Source organism: Coccinella septempunctata, chromosome 3 (assembly GCF_907165205.1).
Source record: "Coccinella septempunctata chromosome 3, icCocSept1.1, whole genome shotgun sequence".
Classification (NCBI taxonomy): domain Eukaryota; kingdom Metazoa; phylum Arthropoda; class Insecta; order Coleoptera; family Coccinellidae; genus Coccinella; species Coccinella septempunctata.
Genome location: NC_058191.1, coordinates 43,022,810 through 43,045,862, shown reverse-complemented (window position 1 = coordinate 43,045,862; position 23,053 = coordinate 43,022,810). Strand labels below are relative to the sequence as shown.

General features: G+C 37.3%; 1 long non-coding RNA gene across 1 annotated transcript in view; it reads left to right on the top strand.

Annotated features, from left to right (window-relative positions):
- Positions 1–593: 593 nt before the first annotated feature.
- The window catches only part of LOC123310518, a 41,120-nt gene continuing 18,660 nt past the window's right edge, over positions 594–23,053 (top strand). Inside the window, exons 1-3 of the long non-coding RNA XR_006537369.1 lie at positions 594–656; positions 8,833–8,946; positions 9,098–9,221. This is a non-coding gene — a long non-coding RNA (uncharacterized LOC123310518). The remainder of the gene's footprint in view (positions 657–8,832; positions 8,947–9,097; positions 9,222–23,053) is intronic.

The window sequence follows — 23,053 nt, the reverse complement described above, 5'->3', positions numbered from 1 at the left end:
ATTTCCAATATTCTCATCAGAAGAAGTAGTGCATTGTCATCTGTTGGCAAATATACGAATCTAAACTTTAATGTAGTGATGAAGTATTCCGATAGGGGGCAAACGTTCGATCAGTGGTTCTGAAAATTTCAATTGACAGATAAAGTTAGTTAATCGGATAAAGTATTAATTTGTTTTTGACAAAGTGTAACTTTAATAGCCTGCAAGTCCTCAGTTCCACATTTTTTGAGTAAGAAGTTTGAATTTGATTAAGATTTAAGATTTACAGTTTAGACTGTTTAGAGTTTTCGTTTGGCCTAAACAAAAACAAACGTCAGACCGATAGGTCCCAATCCCAAGGTTTTTAAACCTTATAATTTCAAATTTTCACGATTGCTCCTAAAGCATTTTACGTGTTTTGGCTTATAGGCAATGGCGAATCGAATGATAGAACAGCTTTATTTGGAAGTTTTCTTACGGAACTGTAGTGAATCACGTGAGAATTTCAGAACCAAGCAACAACTATGATATTTTGAAATGCAATTTTGAAAATATCTCAAATTTTGTTGCAGCACGGACATTGTTTCTTTGGCCTGAAGGAGCTTCTGAAATTCTGATTAGCTGAATGTTGGATTAATAATACCTATTAATATCAAGAATTACTTGAGTCGTTGTAGGTGAGTACCACAGATTTTGCTATTTTATTTTATGGCCATAGAAGGAGTATATAATTCAAATATCACGGAATTTTAAATTTGTTTCTGTTGAAACGTCATACTCGTGGGAAATTATCGTTTCGTGCTGGTCAAACGTGTAATTTCGATACTCCATTATTTTCAAACGGACCCGACTCGGAAACATTCAACCATCGACAATGAACGTTTTAATATCTCGTTACAACAAACGCATGGGGCAGTTGCAACAACGGAATCATGTCACATAATCCGATCTTTCGGATGGCGTATTGTGACGCGAACGATTTTCAATGGTCCCCGGAGAGGGTATATACGCGGGTGTAGGTGTGAAGAGATGTTGTCAGTGGACAATGCTATAAATAAACTATTATTTGTCGAATTTAAAGTTTAGTGCCCGGTGCGGTTCCCATTGTGAGGCCGTGTCGTTTCGAATCAGCGTGTTCCCGAGGTGACAGGCATTCAACGCGGAGGTGCGGAATGTCATAGAGCACTTGTCAAATAACATGTCAGCCGGACGAAAACACACACTTCTTCTGCCTGCGAGAGCACCTTCGGAGTGAATTAAGGGTGGAAGATGACCCATGGGAATGAATGCTGGCGTCGATGACGGATATTTGATGTGTGAAAATTTATTTGGGTCAAATTGTCCGGTCTGACGTGAAGACTGAAGATACATATTTTATTTGTTCGATCATCCCTAATGCTAACCGATCATCGGAGGCTGTAAAAATATATATCGGAAGGATATGTTGGAAATTCTAAAAATCCGGACGTGAAAAAGAGTTGACATAGAATGTTATAGACAGTGGCGGCTCCAGGAATGATTTTTGGGGGGGGGGGGAATAATAATATTATATTTGAAATTCTGTGTTTGTTGATAAGAAATAAATAGTTATATGTTTATAATTGTGATATAATATATGCTATATGTTTGAAAGAAAACTACTTCGCAACAAATCCTTCTTTGAACGGAGAAATAAAATCGATATTCGAAAGAATATTTCTCTTCAAGTTACCAAAGAGCAATTCTTCTAGTAATAATCTTGAAATTTCATCGACCTCTGTGCAACCGCGTTAGATCTTGACGAATTTTCAAGTGACACCATATTTTTCGGGATTTTTCAAAAATCAATTTTCGAGTAGCGTATCTTCCAGGATAATCATCGTAGATCTAAATCTGATACAAGAATTCATCGAAAAATTCTTAGCCCACTATAGAACCAAACAAAATTTCATAGTCAAAATATTTTAATACTTAACATATTGTACTCTTAATTGTATACATTTATTACAGCGAACTTGCAACGTCTCTAGACCTTTCAAAAAAAATGTTTCTTCTTGCTCTGCATAGCAGACCTCCACAGTTTTTATTACCTCCTCGTAGAAAGAGAATTTACGACCTTTTAAACTTTTTTTTCAGATGAGAAAAGAGATGATAGTCGGGTGGAGCCAAATCTGGCGAATAAGGGGGGTGTTCTAATAATCACGAATTTTTTGCATAGCATGAGATTTGTGTGCAGGGGCGTTGTCCTGCAAGAACAAAGCACCTTTGGATAGCTTTCCGCGTCTTTTCTCTTTAATTTTTTCCCGTAGAGTGGTCAGTTGTGTCGAATAGTAATATCCGGTTATTGTTCTACCCTTATCCAAAATATCAATCATGATTTCTCCATGGCAATCCCAAAAAACTGAAGCAAGAACTTTTCCAGCAGGTGTTTGGACACGAAAATTCTTATGTCCTGGAGAACCAGAGTGTCACCATTCCATCTATTGTTGCTTTGTTTCTGGATCGTAGAAATGTACCCAAGTCTCATTCATAGTAACAATTCGGTTTATTGAAGTCTACATCGTTTTCAAATCGAGCACAGATCGAACGCGATACTTCTACCCTTACACGCTTTTGGTCAACTTTCAAACATTTGGGTATCCATTTTGCAGCAATTTTTCTCATGTCCAAATCGACGTGAACTGTATGATGAACGCGTTCGTATGAAATATCCAGTGCTTCAGATATCCGTTTTAACCCAATTCGACGGTCTGATAAAATCATGTCATGAACTGCATCGATATTTTCGGGGACTGACACAGAAACTGGCCTCCATGATCGCTCATCATCTTCAATGGAAAATTTACCTCTTTTGGAGCTTGCAGTCCAATTTTTCACGGTCGCATACGAAGGACATTGATCACCAAGTGTATTAAGCATATCTTCGTAATTCTGCTTACCCCCTTTTAAATACAGGTACATGATGATGGCTCGATACTCCAATTTTTCGATTTTCACAATTTCGGTGTACATCTTCTTTCTTTTAATTTATTCCGTAACTCTGGTTTACTTTTTTCACCTTAGCTTAGAAGAGTCATAATTAATATTTATAACTAGGACTCTTCTCAAAAGTTAAGGTAGTTTAATGCCAACAAGTAAAGAGAACCATGGTTACATTTCGATGGACATGTGGAGTGAGATAGTTATAAGTAGTAACGAGGACGTCAATGTTTTCCTAATTTTTCGTACCCACATTTAAAAAAAAATCGCATATCAACCATCCAGGCTCTTTCTAGAAAATTACTAGGGATAATTCGGTGAAATTTTGTCTACTTTTCGAGTACCATCAGGCTATGCCTCCCACCTCTCCACTGCCATGGACTCAGCTTCTAACCAGTGGAAGAAGAAAATAGGATAATGGAAAAGATGATGAATAAAACCCCATCAGTGAAATATCCTCAAAGAAGTCAGAATCAAGTCGATCTCAATTCCCGATATAATCAAAGGGATTTGTAATTACAAGATCCGCAAGACTCAAAAGTTACCATATATTGGATCGTTTTCTGCATTTCAGCTCCGCGCCACTCCCCTCATTATACACACGACCCTAGCCGAAAGGGATGTGAACGGACTCGAAAACATTTCATTAAAAATTCACATATCCAGTTAGATCTTAATGCGCCCAAATTATTTCACTCTTTTCATTATTCCATTTCCACAAGAAACGGAAAACGAATCTCCCCTTAATTGAGAGAGAAATCCACAATTTGAATGGAAACCGCGTCGTTTTCGTATGCCTCCGCGAGACAGGCAGCAATTTCGCATTTCGTCATTAAAAAAATTCGCCGTATGGAAGGTGTAAAAATCGCGATGAATGCGATTTTTAAACGTTTTTCCACACTTCAAGACGGAAAACCTGCATGAGATTCCACTCGTGTGGTTTGGCTTGAATGCCACGCAGTTCCTGCTGAAAAATCTCTGAATTGTGCTCTCAATTTGAAATTTTATTAATATTTTCTTCAACGGGCATATTTTGATTGCTATAATGACGTTCACAGTTCAAATAACATATCTCAATTTTCGCTACAGAAATTTTTGAAATTTCACAACTATAGGCAGCAATGTCTTTATGTTTAGAAACCGCTTGTATAGTCGGGTCCTATTCACTCCTAGTTGAGATTTATGTTACTGTTATCACAGATGTCCCTATGTCTGCTGTTGTGACTATGAAGTTTGATATACCAATTTATAATGGATCATAAATCACAAGGGATCAGGGATCGATCAATGCCCGATGAACGATGAGAAGAATGAGTTTCAAAGTAGTTTCTTTGAAACATGTAGCATGTATGATATTACATTTATAAAGATATACCTATTTATTTTATATTAACTCATACTAAATTTCAAATAATCGACTCGAAAGATGACCTTCGAAAAATTTCCAAAAAGTTGGGTTCAGTTAAAACTTCCTCAAGACCGAACGGTTGTGCCAAAATGGATGAAGTTCTTAGATTTATTACTAGAAGAGTTGCTCTTTCAGAATACCTATCATGTTTAGATCTACGATAATTTTCCTGGAAGATTAATTTCTCTAAAGTTGACCTTCGAAAAAGTCCCAAAAAGTTGGGTTCGGTTAAAACTTCCTCAGGACCGAACGGTTGTGCCGAAGTGGATGAAGATCTCAGATTTATTACTAAAAGAGTGGCTCTTTCAGAATACCTATCATGTTTAGATCTACGATAATTTTCCTGGAAGATTAATTTCTCTAAAGTTGACCTTCGAAAAAGTCCCAAAAAGTTGGGTTCGGTTAAAACTTCCTCAGGACCGAACGGTTGTGCCGAAGTGGATGAAGATATCAGATTTAAGACTAGAAGAGTTGCTCTTTCAGAATATGTATAACATTTGGATCTACGATAATTTTCCTAAAAGATAAATTCCTCGAAAGATGACCTTCGAGTAATTCCCAAAAAGTTGGGTTCAGTTAAAACTTCCTCAAGACCGAACGGTTGTGCCGAGATGGATGAAGTTCTCAGATTTATGAATAGAAGAGTTGCTCTTTCAGAATATGTATCACGTTTAGGTCTACGATAATTTTCCTGGAAGATTAATTTCTCGAAAGATGACCTTCGAAAAATTGCCAAAAAGTTGGGTTCAGTTAAAACTTCCTCAAAACCGAACGGTTGTGCCAGAATGGATGAAGTTCTCAGATTTATGACCAGAAGAGTTGCTCTTTCAGAATATGTATCACTTTTAGATCTGCGATGATTTTCCTGAAAGATAAATCACTCGAAAGATGACCTTCGAAAAATTCCCAAAAAGATGGTGTAACAAAGTACCAAAAACGAGGCCGATAAAATTCCTATTTTACCCCTCTCTTTATGAGGGATGAGTGAAATAAGTATGAGTAGACCAGCAGAGTAGACGTTAGGGAAGTCTGACTCGATTTTTTTTGCTTCACAATTCGAGATATGAATCGCTAGTGATATATGCAGACTTATAGGAGAGCTTAGTTGAAAGTCGTGAGCTCGATGTGCCATATTGAAACAAGAAGAGCCATCTCGAAACCAGCTCAGCTTATCAATAGACAAGATGGAGATTATTTCTGCGTCGATGTTCGAGTACCTCGTCGTATCCCACCCATGCACCCACCACTCCAACGTGGCTGAGTCAGTCGGATCAGTCTGTACACAAGACATCAGCAATTTTTAATATCCGCCAGGACCACTCATCCATCTCCATTAGGATCCTATTCAGATCCGCGCAAATGAATACGAATCTGCATAATACGCTGAATAATGGGGAAGAGGACAGTGAGTAGATCTTCTACGACAAAGGACCGGAGGCGCATCCAGGAGATCGGATGAGCGCACACACACATTTCCAGGCGCGCCTCGGCTGTACGTGTTTGATCTTCGTCTTCCCTGACGACGATGGCGTGAAAAAGAATGGCTAAATGGAGATTTGCAATTTGGACGAATTAGAACGGTAGCTGGGACGTCGACGACGTAGGTGTAGAGCGAAATTTGATGCACGCGAGTTATTATCATTAGGGACGAGCTTTTTCATTAAGTTTTACACACAAGGTGTACCTATTTCATTATGTGGAGTCGCTGAGCATAAGACTACTGGACTGGTTATGTTCGCTGCTACATCAGAGGAACGTCTTCAAAAGTATATGCACTTTCCACTTTGAGTTATGAAGAGATGCTTCACATCGCATACTTCGCTTTCAACGTGACACACTTTCCGTTATTGTTTTCTCCAGTTTTCAATGTAGGTACACACAACCAAACTTCTAAGATTTCACAGAAACGTTATCTGTTCATCGAAGGATGAAAATCAATATGGAAAATAGGACGATCAACTCAACTACATATAGGGTTTATTGAATCTCTGTTAGACGCTGGAGAATCCAATGAGAATTGTCAGAATTCATGTAGATTTTGCATGGAATTGATATATTATTGGGGAAGAAGAAATCCATTATTTTTCACGTAGGTGGCTGTGGTTAAGTATTCATGGAAGTTGTCAAACCATTTCAAATCTATGATCGTAGGTGACATTCCGAACATAACTCTCTTGCTGTTTTTCGTTTGATCCATTCACTTGTACGTTACACGATGTTGAAAATGGAAGTCGATAAAGAGAGAGAGATCTATTGGTGATTACACAAAAATACATTGTTTACACAAGTCATGAAAAGCTAACAGATTAAAATGAAAAAGTTATTATAAAATTCGTCAATCGAATAGACAACATTTACCGACAGCATTCTTCTCACTGTAGAAGAAAATTAGATACGTTTTACAGTATTTCTTTGATAAAGGCGAAAATGCTAGACAAACTGTAACAGCTAATTAGGTGCTATTTTAAATATCGGTAAATTCACGGAAATAAAGGAAGTTGACCAGCCTGCTAGCAGTCATAGCATCGCCAAGGAGCTGGAGATCGACCATAGAACATTCTCGCACCTTTTGCACAGGGCTGGATTTAGGATATTTGGATACCTACCACGCCAGTTCACACAAAAATCATAATGGAACGAATTTCTATGCTCGAAGTTTTGTCCAGATGGAATTATATCGACCTGTTTTATGGATGATGACTTGAGTATGAGAAATGGGTGACACAAAGCGAAAACTATCTTGGTCAACGTACGGTAAAGCAGCTTAAACGGTGGCTAAAACAGTACTTAGACAGGAAAGGTTTTACTGACTATTTGATGGGATTGGAAAGGAATGATTCATCATCAGGTGCTTCCATATGGCCAAACACTGAATTCAGATCTCTATCTTTCAATGTTGAAGCTAGCGATAGAACATAATTGGCCAGCAAGTGAGCGTTGTTTTCTATCAGAACAACAACATCAAACCACACTCGTCTCTAGTGACTCCCCAGAAACTCCGGGAGCTTTGACCATGTTTTTCTTGCATTTCAAAACTTTCTAAATGGTATCGAGAGAAGATTGTCGAAATTGACGACAAGTTTTTCGCCAATAGGATCAAAGATTTCCATGAGACAGGGATTATGGAGCTTCCTACACAATGGCAAAAAATTCTAAAACGTTGCGCATCTTTGACTGAGTATCCATTTTTTACTTAAACCTGGCTGCATTGACGAATAAAAACACATGCTCCATTTCCCATCGTTCCATTCAAATCACAGATAAATAATAATTCCCCGGCTCGGCTTGAACTGACCATCAAAAGTCCCGTCCTCTCTCTCTCTTCATAAAAGAAGCGATATAATACGGAATGACGAGCATCCTTCAACGGAGCCCATTCACATGACAAGAAGTTCGACACGTACACCGCAATCTGCCGGACAAAATTGTATACAATGATGATTTTATAACTATAATAAATGTGGGTTCAAGATTGGGATTTTCAGGAGAGGAGAACATCTGTTCGTACGTTATATTCTCACATATTACCTGAAACAAGTGGGGCTAATTTGATATGGGAAAAACGAAAGGCTGAACGAGATGGCCCATGTCAGTTTTGACAAGTGACGGTCGTCGAATTCGAGATTGAAGGTGACAACTCGAGGACAATGAAACGTATAGGCTTCTGTTGAGTTGTATATCTTCACGATTCAACCGATTTATTGAAGGATTTGAATTGATGTGGCCGACACTTGACGATGAAAATTCATAATTATTTGAACTTAAAGCAGATTATATGATTTGCACAAAATGAGTTTTTGAACCAAGACTAGTTTCCTTTACTCACTACTGTTATAGTGAAACATGTGTCGTGGTCTGAAAATTAATTTTGTGAAAATCGTAAAATCTGTCAATTATAAATTTTCATCAAGTCCCAGTATTGAAGGATTATTTAAAAATGAGTTTTAATGGGATTTCTTCGAAGTTTCATTTTTGGCCTCAAAATGTCGTGAAATTCATCTTCTAAAGTTAAAACTTTTTGTAGTTTAAGCTCAATTTTCGTTGAAACTGCATCTGATTTTAGGAGGAAAGTTTAGTCTTTGGAGTTTCTTCCTTTTTCTAATTGAAGCCCATTTTCGTTTATGAAATAGGTCTCCAATTCAAATTATTTTTTTATTTTCCTAATCAATCAGATACCTTTCTCTGTGAAATGTTACGTAATTCCTTCAATTTTCTTAATTCACCAATAAGTCCCGTCTACAAACAGTTAAACTTGGTCATAGGCTTTCACATTTATTCGTTATTTTTCGAACGAAAAACGGATCTAAAGGGATAGAAAAATTGAAGGATTTGTTGTGCACATCTATGATGATTACACATAATTGGTCAATTCATATTACCATACTTTTGAGTTAAAAATATCGAAAGTTTTATCTGAAATAATTTTTCTCCCTCATTTCTTTGGTTTTGATACACATCGATACATTTGAGTATTATTTTGGTTTCAGGCAGTGTAGGGCCATAATATCTGCGTATAAGGACAAGGGATGCTGTGATTGGGTTTCATGCAATAATGACATATTACCCGAAAGTGAAATAAAGATAAAGATGGGAATCTTTAGGTAAGGAAACTGTGGATTGAAGCAAATAATATACGTTTTGAGTGAACGCTCGATTTTTGGTTATTTTGGGAGAGCTGAAAAGGTTTTTCCCCATGATTTCACACAAGTTTTTCACATTTAAATTTGGTATAACCAATTATTTCGATTTCAGGGATTCTAGGACAAAATCCGCGTACCTATGAAGACAGATGATGATGGGAGTTGGGAGTTAGAGATTTTGGACTTCATTTACTCATTGTGCAGTACTTCCAAGTGCAGTTGAAATAAGAAGAAAGGTAAGCATTTATAAGAAAATTTCGGTACTACTATGCATAATGCCACACGAAACATATTTGTTTTCAAACGAAATCCAGTGTTATAAGAATCAACATGAAAGCTCGCTCCCATCTTCTCTCTCAGGACGATTTTAAATGACATCGACCGATAATCAATTAACGAAAAATTTTCTTTTTACTTTCTCGCATTTATTTGAGGTTCGAAAAGCTCACTTTCCCGCACTTGTGTAGGAAAATAAACTACAGGCCAAAAGTGATTTTTTGCGCACTGGTCCGGAAAACTGGCATTTCAGACACAGAAATGAGCGGACGAAACGGAGAACTAAAAATAAGGTTCTTAACTCATTCTCTCCTCGCGCGACAGCTTTCCCTAACTCGGCAGTCGCGTGCGGGAAACATTAATTTACGCACTTGTTAGGAAAATAATTATTTTCTACTCCCGTTCGTTTTTCCTCACAATCGCCTTAGTTTCGAACTTGTCACTTGCCCGCAATAGTGCGGGAAAGTGACTTTTTGTACTGCTATTAGCGGGTAGTGTTTTTTTTTTCACGCACTAATGTGGGGAAATGATATTTTAAAACCGAGATGAGTGTAGGGAAGGGGAAAAGAAAATGCCTTTGAAAAAAATAATTTTCCGCTGATGTGTGTTTCGAAAAGTATCACTTGCCGTTCTTGTTCCGAAAATTTTTTTAATGTATTTACTTTTCCGTACCAATTTCAGCTCTAAGTGCGGAAAAGTGAAATTGTTTCTGGTTATAGCTGGAAAATGAATTTTTTTCGCAATAGTGCAGTAAAGTGACACTTTAGGTAGGGAAGCGATGGAAAATAGGGAAAACAAGGGCTGCAGATAAACTTATGTTCCCAACTTGGACAACATGAACCAAGTGAACCAATGAAAAATTGAAAATTCATAATGATAGGAGCGTCTATTTTTTTTTCGGTTTTGTCGTTAGCTGAAACGTTTTTCTTCAAAAGTATTACTGAATTTTTATTTCAATATGAGAAGAATTAATCGATGTTATTGGAAGATTTAGGTTAGCTGAAGATAGTAGGTACAGTGAAAATAAAATTTTCATCAGGCAGCATATTTTTTCATCTGATGGAAAAAAGTTTCATTTTTTAGTTTCTTGAAATTGTAATTAAAAAAATGAAAATAATACGCAAAATCGAAGGTTACGATAAATATAAAAAAGAAAAAATTCAAGAAAGGACAAAAACTTCGATCAATTCGAAAGCTAAAAATGCAACATTCACTATCGAAAGAACCAAAAACATCATGAAGATCAATAAGTAATACGAATAAAGAATAAATTGATAATGTCCACATGCTCCTGTTCCCGGCGATCTCGAACAGAAATTGTTCCCCGGACTGTACCTCGTTTTCAGCCATCGCACCGTTTCGCTCCGTCTCCGTTTCGCAAAAAACGCCGTCCGATCTCCCCGTCTCGCTCGCACCCTCGTAGACAGAGGGGCTGCGAGAGGGGGGGACCCTTCGAGCGTCTTTCATTCATTCAGAAATTGCAACGTTTTTACCCCGCCCAGCCGGCATAGGCAAAAATATGTAAAATACCGCCGAAACGGACCACCACCACCACCACCGTCGTGTTGTGCAAGCCGAGAATGTCAAGAAGAAGGTTCTGGTAGGGAGGAAGCGCCCCGCCCATCGTCCGACCAAGGGGGTTTCACCCCAACGCTGGAGGACGAGGGGGAGACGGGAATTAAGGGTGTTTTTTTAATGGCAGTCGGGCTATCTCCGCAACTAGCGGTCGGCGTAGTCGATTTTTCCGATAAGCTTCTTCTGCGGTTCAATCACGTAAGAGAAATTAAACAAAAAAAGTTGAAAAAATAATGAAAAATTTGTCCGACAAAAAAATTAGGAAAATGTACATCAACATTCCATTGTCGAACTACCTGAACAGTTTTATTGGGTTTGTCAAGTTTTTTCACTTTCGATTTAGTTGATGACAAGGAATAAGAATTTTATATTTGTTTCGCTTGTGTTAATTGATAAACCCTACAAGAATAAAATTAAGGTTTGCCAGGCCATTCAAAAGAATTATCGTTGACATTATATCTCAAATTTGGGGTACTTTCGCTGTATACAATTTTCTTACACCAAAAAGAACGCCATTTAAAATACAAATCGACTTGTCTAGCAAACTTTCAAAGGAAAACTCTTCATTTTTAGACAAGTACACTATCAAATAACACACTAATGTGTTATCCATAACTCACTTTCATATTCAGTTGTATTCTATTAATTCTTTACTATATTACATACAGAATTCACATTTAACTTTGTATAGTTTTTCTACAATTTGTATTTTGTTATGCACCGATTCTGCTATGTAGGTATCCTTCTGCTACGGTCGAGAAGTTCTATTCTCCTTGACATTTTCCTGGCTGGTATACCTCCCATTTTCGTAAAAAAAAAAAAGAGACTAGAACTAGTTTTCTTTGGTCTCAAAGACATGTACTTTTTACACAAATTGATCGGGTTGACTGGAAATCCTTCTTCAAGTACTGACAAGTACATGCTAAAATTTAAAAGGTGGTCATCGTCGAAAGCTTCCTTCAAAAACTCCTCTATTTCAGGTCTTTGTAATTTCTTGAACTTCTTTGGTTTGTATACCTCTGATTTGCTTTTCAAGAAGCTCGTTAGTTTGCCATATTTTGAAATGTCTATTTTTGTTGTAAAGGTGCATAGTCGAGCGAAGCATCAAGTATTTAGTTCATAGAGACGATGAGGCTTATTTTTTTCGAAACTGTAAAAAATAAGCCAATTGAACATTTTCTTCGATACTACGTGAATTGTGGTAAGACTTTCCTGGCAAAAACTGCATCGCTGCTTCTTCGACTTGCATAATGATATCCTTAGGAACGTTATTTTCGTCGGTTTTCCCGTTTCTATACTTTTTTATTCGAAAAAGTTTCCCTTTTCTGGAACGAAAACTGAAAATTGTCAAAATGTTTTTAAACATTTGCTAACAATATATATCATGCCCGTGGCAACCAAACAACCTATGTACTTTGACCCAACTGTAAAAGAATCACTGTCAAGTCCTTCTGACATTTATAGGTTGCTTTGATTTCATCTTATTAATTATTATCTCATAAAGAAACGATTTCTTCCACTTGTTGGATATAACATTGTATGCCACTCCCCGTGTTATGTTTCCTAAATCACTCGAGAATTTATGACACAAGATGGTCAGTCCAAGTGCTATAAATCTTCTCGCGTGACTTCTTTTCAACACACAAGTACCATAAATAACTATCATCGCAAATGAAATGGCTTAATGGGTTATGTTTGGACCTGGTAACTCTATATTACGATATGAACGGAAAAACGATATTTAATGATTTTATATGGGAGATTTATCAGGGCTATTATAGCGGTTGCAAGTTAAATTCTTTATCATTGTGGAAAATAAAATACCTATAAATAAAGAAGAGAAAATGCAATATTCCTGGCCACAAAATTATGCGTTAACTCATTTCTTGTCTCATAAACAATACTTTGTTGACCAAATAGAATGGAAAAAGCGACTCTATGCTTGTTTTTCTAATTTTCTATATTAGCTTAATTCGAAGATGTGGGTAAATGGTATATTTAATGCTTGGAAAAACTACAGTATCGATTTTCCAGGGGTGGCATAGCTCATAATGAAAATTTGAAATGGCTATATCTTTTTATCTAGGTCGAATCGGAAAAAACGGTAAAGGAAAAAAGTGTTTCTCTTGACCTCAAGAATTTACTGTTGAAATATATGTTTAAGTCACAGACTCACTCTGTGTATGCTTCTGGTTTCATATTGTTGAAATCTGTATATCTACGGGTATACTAATTAATGGAATTAGGGTGTCTATAATTTTCGAATATTTGACTCTTTTTGAGTAATTTGCACGTAACCTAAGGTTAATCAACTTTTTTTTTTAATTCTCCTTTGTCTGTTTATCCGGATTGGCCCAACCGACTTTGCCTGTTACAAAGAGGACTCTCCAAGTAATACTTCAGCCTATATAGGGCCTACATTTTACTTTTCAAATCTTCAACACTCGGTCACGTTGCAGAAAGTAAGTGAAGTAAAGAATATGCGTCTTTTTACGAGGTAGAAAGGCACAGGTAGCTATTATGAATTTATTCAAAAAATAAATCAGATGAAGACTAAAATCATGTCATAAGTGTTTACGAGCTTAGCGGTTCATTTTGGAATTTCTGTTCGATAGAAGGGACGATGGGACACATTCTATAAATCACAACTTCCTGATGCCTGTAACTCAATTTCCCCTTTCAATCAGCCGAAATACGAATGCGACCATCCGCGAACCGTTACAGTTCGCTGAAGTCGAAACGATTACGTTCCTATTATGCCATTTCGACGATTCAATCTTATATAACGCGCGGTGTAAGTTCAAACGTGGCCAGAGAGGAGAGATTTTCATCGCGCTTCCTAACGAACCGGCATCAAGAACGCCGCGGGGACATTGCCGCCATTTTGCCGCCACACAAAGGCACCTCCGCCACCCTTCATCTCACACTTTCCCCGGCCTTTCATTATATTAAATATTACGGCGATAAATGAATTACGTCGTTTCGGGACATGCCCCCGTCCTAGTCGGCGGGGGGCGCCGCGGAGGTTTTTTTTTTCTGAAAGAGTTGAATTAGTGCATGCTCGCGGTGGGAGGGCGTACTCAGCCGCGGAAGATTAAGCGATTTGTAATTATTCCATCATTGTGAAGAACGGTCGGCGGTTTTGACGCGGCATAAAGGGGAGCGGATACGAGGCAATAATTTGGGCCTTTTCGGAAAATGAAAGGAGTAAACGAGACCTCCTTTAGAATTGCTACGAAATCTCCTCCCTCTTTCATCTTTTTCCACTCGTGGATTATTCGGGTTTTCCGTTGTTTCAATTCTTTTCTCAGTCAATATATATATACGACGATGTAATGAAAAATTCTTAGCCTACTGTAGAACCAAACAAAATTTCAATGTCGAAATATTTTGTTACTCAACACATTCTCCTCTCAATTGGATACATTTATTACAGCGAAACTGCAACGTCTCTAGACCTTTCAAGGAGAATGTTTCTACTTGCTCTGCAAACCAGACTCCACAGCTTTTATTACCTCCTCGTTGGAAGAAAATTTACGACCTTTTGAACTTTTTTTCAGTTGAGGAAAGAGATGATAGTCGGATGTAGCCAAATCTGGTGAATAAGGGTGGTGTTCTAGTCATTTAAACTCTAAATCACGAATTTTTTGCATGGCACCATGATATTTGTGTGCAGGGGTGTTATCCTGCAAAACCAAAACACCCTTTGGATAGTTTTCCGCGTCTTTTCTCTTTTATTTTTTCCCGTAGAGTGGTCAGTAATGTCGAATAGTAATCTCCGGTTATTGTTCTACCCTCATCCAAAAAATCAATCATGGTTACTCCATGGCAATCCCAAAAAACTGAAGCAAGAATATTTCCAGCAGATTTTTGGACATAAAACTTCTTAGGCCTTGGAGAACCAGTGTCGCCACTACATCGATTGTTGCTTTGTTTCTGGATCGTACAAATGTACCCAAGTCTCTCCATAGCAACAATTCAGTTTAAGAAGTCTACATCGTTTTCAAATCGAGCACAGATCGAACGCGATGCTTCTACCCTAGCACGCTTTTGGTCAGCATTTGAACATTTGGGGATCCATTTTGCAGCAATATTTCTCATGTCCAAATTGATGAACGCGTTCGTATGAAATATTCAGTGCTTCAGATATCCGTTTTAGCCCAATTCGACGGTCTGATAAAATCATGTCATGAACTGCATCGATAATTTCGGGGACTGACACAGAAACTGGCCTTCCCGATCGGTCATCATCTTCAATCACCTCTTTTGAAGATTGCAGTCCAATTTTTCACGGTCGCATACGAAGGGCAATGATCATCAAGGGTATTAAGCATATCTTAAATCTGCCTTCCTCTTAACCCTTTTAAATACAGGTACTTGATGATGGCTCGATACTCCAATATTTCGATTTTCACAATTTCGGTGGATATCTTCTTTCTTTTAATTTATTGCGTAACTCAGGTTTACTTTCTTGATCTCAAACTCCTCACTGACACTTCTAATGAGTTATTGTTCGTTGCTAGTGTAACGCAAAATTTTTTTTATGCTTGGAACTGGTCTAGTCTATCAGAAGATGAAGAGGATGATCTTCAATGCTCTAGTTGACCAGTGATACACAAGCTTACCTTTTTATATCATCGAGGGCTCTCCTCGTAATCTTTTGGCTTTCTGCTGAAGGGTTAGATGCATGTTTTATGTAATATCTATGATGACCAACCATTTGATTCAAGAATAATGAGAAATCATAGTAAAACTCTCAATTTTATCAACTAAAACGCATTCATCCCTCGAATTTGCAGCAGTTCACGCTGTCGAAGAATTTTTTCCGGTTTTCGGTGCAAAGTTTTCCTATGGGTATGGAAATATCCTTGAATAGACCCTAACTGCTTCTCCCTCGAGAAGAAGTGCGGAATCCGTATATATACTAGACGAAAAAAGGGTATATATCTGATGGTATAGCTGAAAATGAAATCATCTTTTATGGGAATATACGAATTTCGCCTTATTCAAGGGTATATCCAAAAAAGGAAAAGTCTGCTGATGTTGAAATACCCTCTCGAGCAAGTAAATATTCGAGAAACTCACTCGATGGTTACTCAACCCTACAATCGAGTTTCGCAGCAGGGATATTTTTTGCTTCGTTGTGAATTCGTATTCTGTTGCAATAGAAGAGTTCCGAGATAGTATTTCATCATATTGAACGGTTAATAATTTTTTTTTTTAAGTTTTAGTATTTTCGTTTCGTGTATTCTACGCTTCCCGCGATAATTTTTTATGTGTGGACAAGGGATTAGGACTTAAATTGTATATACAACTGCGTTTATTGGAATTTTCCTATAAAGAGCAAAAAATTCATATCGAATTTTCAAAATAATGAAGAAATAGTTCATTTAAAAAGTAAAAACTGAGAATCACATCAATATTAGAGCGAAATACATCGCAGCGTCGCCATTTTGTTTTTTCAGCGTCCAATGCCTGATGGCGTACTCCTTTGCGTTACCCACCTTTAATTAAAAGTTCTTTCCCGAACTTACGCGAGAATAATTTTCATAATTTCGGACGGACTGAATGAATAATTAAGAGAGAGGTAGGTACGTCTGTGCATCAGTGCACTTTCCTCATTAAAATATAGCAATTAGAGAAACACTTTGCCGCGATCAAAAAGCCCGCGAAAAAAAAATTGCTCTCCGAACGAGGAAGTACACGCCAGGTCCGTATCTGATCGTTTTTTATATGAAGAATACTCATGGCTGAAATCTACTGAAACACTTGAAAGTTGGCAATTTCTGGCAAATTCCCAGGACTTGAATTCAATTCTTGAGGGACAATAAGGCCATAGAAGAATAATCCACACTATTGTGGAGATTTCTCCAAAGACCATTCAGCAAAATTTTTCTCATGAACTTTTTTGGTATACAAATGTCTGTAAAATTTGTGAACGGTATCTGAAATATCAGGATTGCCCAAATAACGCACGAAATGCGGGCCCCTCACAAAGACGTTTATCATATTTTTTTTTTACATATTTTAAAGTCGTGTTATCTACCTTCAAGGAAGTTCAATCCCATCACTACTGCTCGATGCTCGAAAGCTTTTTTGATATTGTCCTGATCATAATGAGGGATAAACATTAGTGAGCGCAATAGAGCTATGAAATGAACCTCATAAGGTGGTTGGAGTCTCATGAGTTCAGAGTCGATAAAGTTGAGATATCTGCTAGGTTCTAGTGCATACCTTGTCTCTTGATGTTCTGTCTTTCTGTTTTTAAGTATATTTTGATCTGCTCTTATCAGTCAATTCTAAAAGACCTTCTTTTTTAGAGTTCACTGGCTCTTATATCATCCACCATTGCGAGTTTTTCTGAGGTAACCTATAGATTTGACAGTCAACTAGCTTTATGTAGGTTCTTTTTACTTGTAAATAACGTTATTTAGTAGTTCGGCTAAATGGATGTTTCTCTGCTACGTTTTTTCGAACATTTTCGTTCAAAGTTCCGTCGGTCGCATATGAAATCCCCCAATACCGCCCTGTCCATATTTACACTCGCAGTCTATTTCCTATAGCGTACATTTCGAAAATGAAAAAACCCGTATACGTCCCGTTCCTTTCCTCTTGTCCCTCTCCGCGTCGTGTGCACATGACAAATCATTATACGAGACATCGTCATTACTGACTTTCAAGTGTTATATTTACTAAGACGGCCATTTTGTCGTCTGTCCCAGGCTACGCCTGAGCTTTTAATGGCTTCCCCATCAATTATACTGCGATGGAAATGAGGAATATCATCTCTATATATATATATCGTGAATGGAGGAACGTAGAACGTATGGTCCCCATCTCGGATGTATTTTGTTCTTCCTGCTCTTCGAAATCGTTAGGGAAGTCTCTTTTCGCTGAAAGGGTTGGTTTATTATTCGTTCCCTGATTGGAAGCGTCGATTCGATCGTTAAAAAACTACGCGTATAGGTTGTTTTCACGGATTTATGATGGATTATGAAAAAATACCTGGAATATGTTTAGGTTCCATACTCAATTCTGGAAGAAGAAGTGTACAGGTCATCAGCTATCATCATCAGTTTTCTTCACAAGAAAATAAAGAAAGATAAAATTTTATTCTCGCAAAATATCAAAGATACTAGGTTCAGATTGTCACCAAGGCAGGTTTAAATGTACATCGTCATTCTGTGTTGAAAAATTAAAAAAAAGTCCTTTCTTTAGGGTGCAACACATTCTGATATGCTAACAATGCAAGGTAAATAAAAAACATCGATATTAATATCACTTGAAGTCCCTCTATAATAACGAATATGCGTATTCACTAAATTTCTCGTGATCTTTTGAAATCCTTCGAAATGAATATTTTAAATACCAATAAATAAATAAATGTTAGTTTTCGAAACGAGTTCTGTAACTTAATGAGCTTAAATAGGCTGAATTTTCAAGAACTTGGAGAATGTTGAGAAAAAACTCGAATTTTTATTAACGAAGTTTCCTCAAAGTGTAATTTAAACTGTCAGAATTTCTTGAGATGCTAATATAACAGCAACTATACGATAAGGTTTGTTGAACTAGAAATACTATTGAAAGCCCTATTAAATTTTTAACCTGTTCTGATTGTTATAGTGATTCAAAAACCTCATTTATTAAACTAACATAGGAAAAAGAGGAACACAAGAAAATTAAATCTAGTTTTCGATGCCGATGAATAAAGGAAATAAAAAAGTTTTTGTTTGAAATATATCAGAATAGAGTACAAAAGATCTACAAATAGGAAATAAATTTTTCAAAATGGAAGATCATCGTTAATTCAACCAGGCTTCGCCAAAAAAAAAATCCTCAAGTTTATCAAGGAATTGATAGGAAAACCAATGGCAGAAGACCTGTGAGAGTAATATTTCACATCTTCAATTTTCTGATACCTAGGGCCTGTTCCGATATTGCTGGTTTTACTGGCCAGCAATCGAATAACAATAGAACTCGAACGACTGGGCCAATAGGCATCGTCTCTGAAATACTGACAGTACTGTTCAGGAATATCGGAACAGACGGATAATCTACATAGAACAGTTTGGTGTTTACTTTCAGAACCTGAACAGAGCTTCGTGGATCTTTTGTCATCATATAAATGCTTTGCAAGTCTTCAAGAACCATATCTTTGTGATATAATTTTAATACAACTCAGACTCGATATTCAAAAATTTATAGCCTGCTTGACGACAAACGCACGTTACAGAATTCAGATACTTCATTGTGTAATCAACAACAGTTGAACAATAACAGTTTTCTCTTATGGCCGTAACAAAAATCATCCATACTAACAAAGGGCTATAACAACTACAATCAAATATCGAAAAAAAAAGGTTTTTTTCACCTCAACACGACATTACGTAGTTCGTTATGATAATAATATATAATTCAAGCTCTTATACGGATAGAAAGACGTTTCACCCCTACTGGTGCCACCCCGATGTCAAATACGAAATTATTTGCATTTCCTCTTCACGCATTCGATTGGTATCGGAGGGTGGCATCTCCATCAAGATGTAAATATCATCCACCCGGGGGGGGGGCGAGAAATGGCGCTACCAACCCCCCCGCCCCCCGGCTTCCTAAATGCTTATTGGGGTGGCGTAATTCGATGTCATCATCAGCTCGTGGGGTTTTTACTAATCACGGGGCGTAATTAGAGGGTGAAATATTCACAAAGAGGTCATTTGAGCACTAACGAACACGCCGGTAATGCAATTTTGTTCCATTTTGTGGCGTCGATCTTGGCCTAACGAGCGGCAGTGAGAATTTTAAAATTCATATAAGGGATGGGACGATTCGATTTTGCATCTCGTGGAGGTGGAGAAATCCTGAGGCGTAATCGGATTTTTATTTTAGAACGATTCCAGCGGAAGTAATCGGATGATTTTGTCAGGAAGAGTTGCCCCCTAATATATTCCGTTATGAAACAAAAGAATTTGTTGCATGATGATTGGGAAGTTTCCTAAAACACCAAAATCGAATTCAAAATCATTTATAGAATTCATTAGTTATCCAACATGTGAAAGATTCGTCTCAAAATTAAGTTCAGAAAAAAATACACCCTTCGAAACTTATTAAACATTCGAATATGTAAAAGTTTGTGACGTAGAAGGCCTTTACTAGAGTCTAGTAATTTTTGTTAATTCGACAACAGTGGAGACTATCTGGAAGATATAGAATTCTATTCACCATAGACATAGAGACATGGACTGAGCAATGCTAGCATGAAATTGGCTATTTATTAGAAAGAGAGAAAAGCTCGTCGGGACATTACCTGTCTCTTTTTTGTTCACATAGAGGTGAGTGTAGATCAATCAGAATTCTAGAAAAAGACAACTGCATTCCCGACGTGTTTTTCTCTCTGTCACTTTTTTTGACCGTATTTCATGCATAGATATAAAGGGAAGGCACAGTCCATGTCTCTATGTCTATGCTATTCACGGATCACAAAAAATTGTTTCTGTCTGACATTTTCTGTCATTGTTTGTTTTTCTTGTCAAATGTGATCAACAAACTTAATGTTTATTTGTCTATGGTGATCAGAAAACTTTTATGACTATCATTGACTCGATGAGTGTTTCTGGATAGTGAAAAAATGACGTAAAATGTTTTTGAGGGAGCACTTGTAGATGAATCTTTTGGTATTGAAACAAACTCTAGACAAGTTTGGTGATAGCTCACTTGCACAGTGGGGTGTGTAGTGTAGTGTCCAATTTCTTAACATCCTATGATACATTTCGGGAAATTTGTGAGTTTATGATCAGTTAATTACAAAGAACTTCCTTTTCGCCGTCTTTCAGTTTCTATTTCACCTTGATATCTATAGATATCAACCAAAACCATATATGGTTTTGGTTTTTTTTCACCCTGTGTAAATGAGCTATCGCCATTCTTGGGAAACTTTTCTGGAGTTGGTTTCAATACCAAAGAATTTATCTGCAATTTGGCGTGAATTATAATCGATGAAAAATTACGGAAATAATTAATGAACAACGAACTTCAGTAAACATTCAGGTGGCCGGGTTTTTTTGCCGTTGAGTATGTATCATTGCTCCTATGAACTGAAGAATACGACGTATTCTTCGATGTGCGATCGGTGTATCTGCGATTTTAATCGAGTGCATGCCGAATAGCAGTCTATGAGATAGTTTCCATAGCAACGCCAGCCATTTTCGTACTTATTTTTCGACGCTGTCATTTAAAGTTGTCAATTGTAAAATTGATCAAGAAATATAATCAATTCTCGGACAAATTGTGTGAAAATAAAATGTGGACTGGTACCAACCAAAAATATAGTCTTTCTACGACATAAAATAAAAGTTTTTTCCTTCATCAGTGAAATGGAGATGTGATAAAACTGCTTGATTTGGGTGAGTAATGTTCTGAAGTATTTGACAGCAATTTTGAACAATCAGATCTAATTTTTCACGATCAGAAAACTGTTTTATTGAAAATAAATTATTGACGTTTTGATGATTTTTACCATGTTTCGAAAACCTCTGAATTGGCTCCGCAAAAATCATATCATAAACTATAATCTTACGGTGATGGAAAATTAAATACCTTCTACAAGCAAGTTTACTGAAGCTTGCTCGGTTGGCGAGCGTTGTTCTGGCATAAGCCATCAATGGCGAACGAGATGACAAACCGAACCCTTTATCAAATATAGAGTGTCACTGCAAAAAGTGCTGCCGCAACGGGCGAAAGAAACCTTTCCGTGGAATCGTTCATATATTTGCCGACAAGGTGTGAAATTCCCAATGCGGAAAAATCCAACATCTCTTCGAAATCGGGGAGATTCTGATGAAAGACGCACATCCTGGATGTGAGGCAACAATGACAAAATAAATTGGATCAAGGCATGCCCTGTCGGTGACTTGTAGAGTTCCACAATAGCTCATCATTCCGAGGACTGTACGTCCCGATTCTGTTCCCTAGGGAGGGCGCGTATAAGGAACGAGAGCGGTTAAAACTGTTTACCGAACTGTCAGCATCGGAAAATGTCCTGAAAAGCATTTTCCCTCTATATATATATAAGAACCGGAACACTTATCCAATCTTTCTCGGCCCATCTAACAGGGAGGGCTTCTTATATTTATTTTTATATGACTGCTTCTGTTCAGAGATAAAATGCGAGATTGAGGTGTCGTCGTTATTAAATTGATGTGCGGAAGGGACGTCCATTTATTTTGGACGTGATTGGAGCCGGCAGAAATTGATTTCCGCATTTATTTTCTCGCAGTTCGGTTAACTGCTTATATAGGGGATTTCTGGATAGATTATACTATGCACTTATTTTGGTATAATATGATTTCTAATGATGGACTTTGCGAAACAAATTGTAACATCCCAGAAATTTTCACATTTTACGGTGTGGTTCAAAAAGAGAGGAAAATCCAAAATATTCTTCAAAAATTAGTTGAGTGACGTAAACAAAATGATGACGCGATATTGAGCGGCGAATAATCGAAATCAATTCAGAAGCATTTTTCATTTCGAAAAGCTTGAAAAACACGTCGGTGAATTTCAACAGGAATACCATCTTTGAAAACTTTAGTTTTGAATCTTTTGATAAAGGTACGAGGATATATTGAAAAATTCTTAGCCTACTAGGGAACCAAACAAAATTTCAATGTCAAAATATTTTTTTACTCAACATATTCTCTCCTTGATTGAATACATTTATTACAGCGAACCTGCAACGTCTCTAGACCTTTAAAAAAAAAATGTTTCTTCTTGCTCTGCAAACCAGACCTCCACAGCTTTTATTACCTCCTCATTGGAAGAAAATTTACGACCTTTTAAACTTTTTTTCAGTTGAGGGAAGAGATGATAGTCGGATGGGGCCAAATCTGGTGAATCAATGGGGTGTTCTAGTAATTCAAACCCTAAATCGCGATTTTTTTGCGCGGCAACATGAGATTTGTGTGCAGGGGCGTTGTCCTGCAAAAACAAAACACCTTTGGAGAGCTTTCCGCGTCTTTTCTCTTCAATATTTCCTGTAGAGTCAGTAATGTCGAATAGTAATCTCCGGTTATTGTTCTACCCTTACCGAAAAATCAATCATGATTAATCCCAAAAAACTGAAGCAAGAACTTTTCCAGCAGAATTTTGGACACGAAACTTCTCAGGTCTTGAAAAACCAGAGTGTCGCCATTCCATCGATTGTTGCTTTGTTTCTGGATCG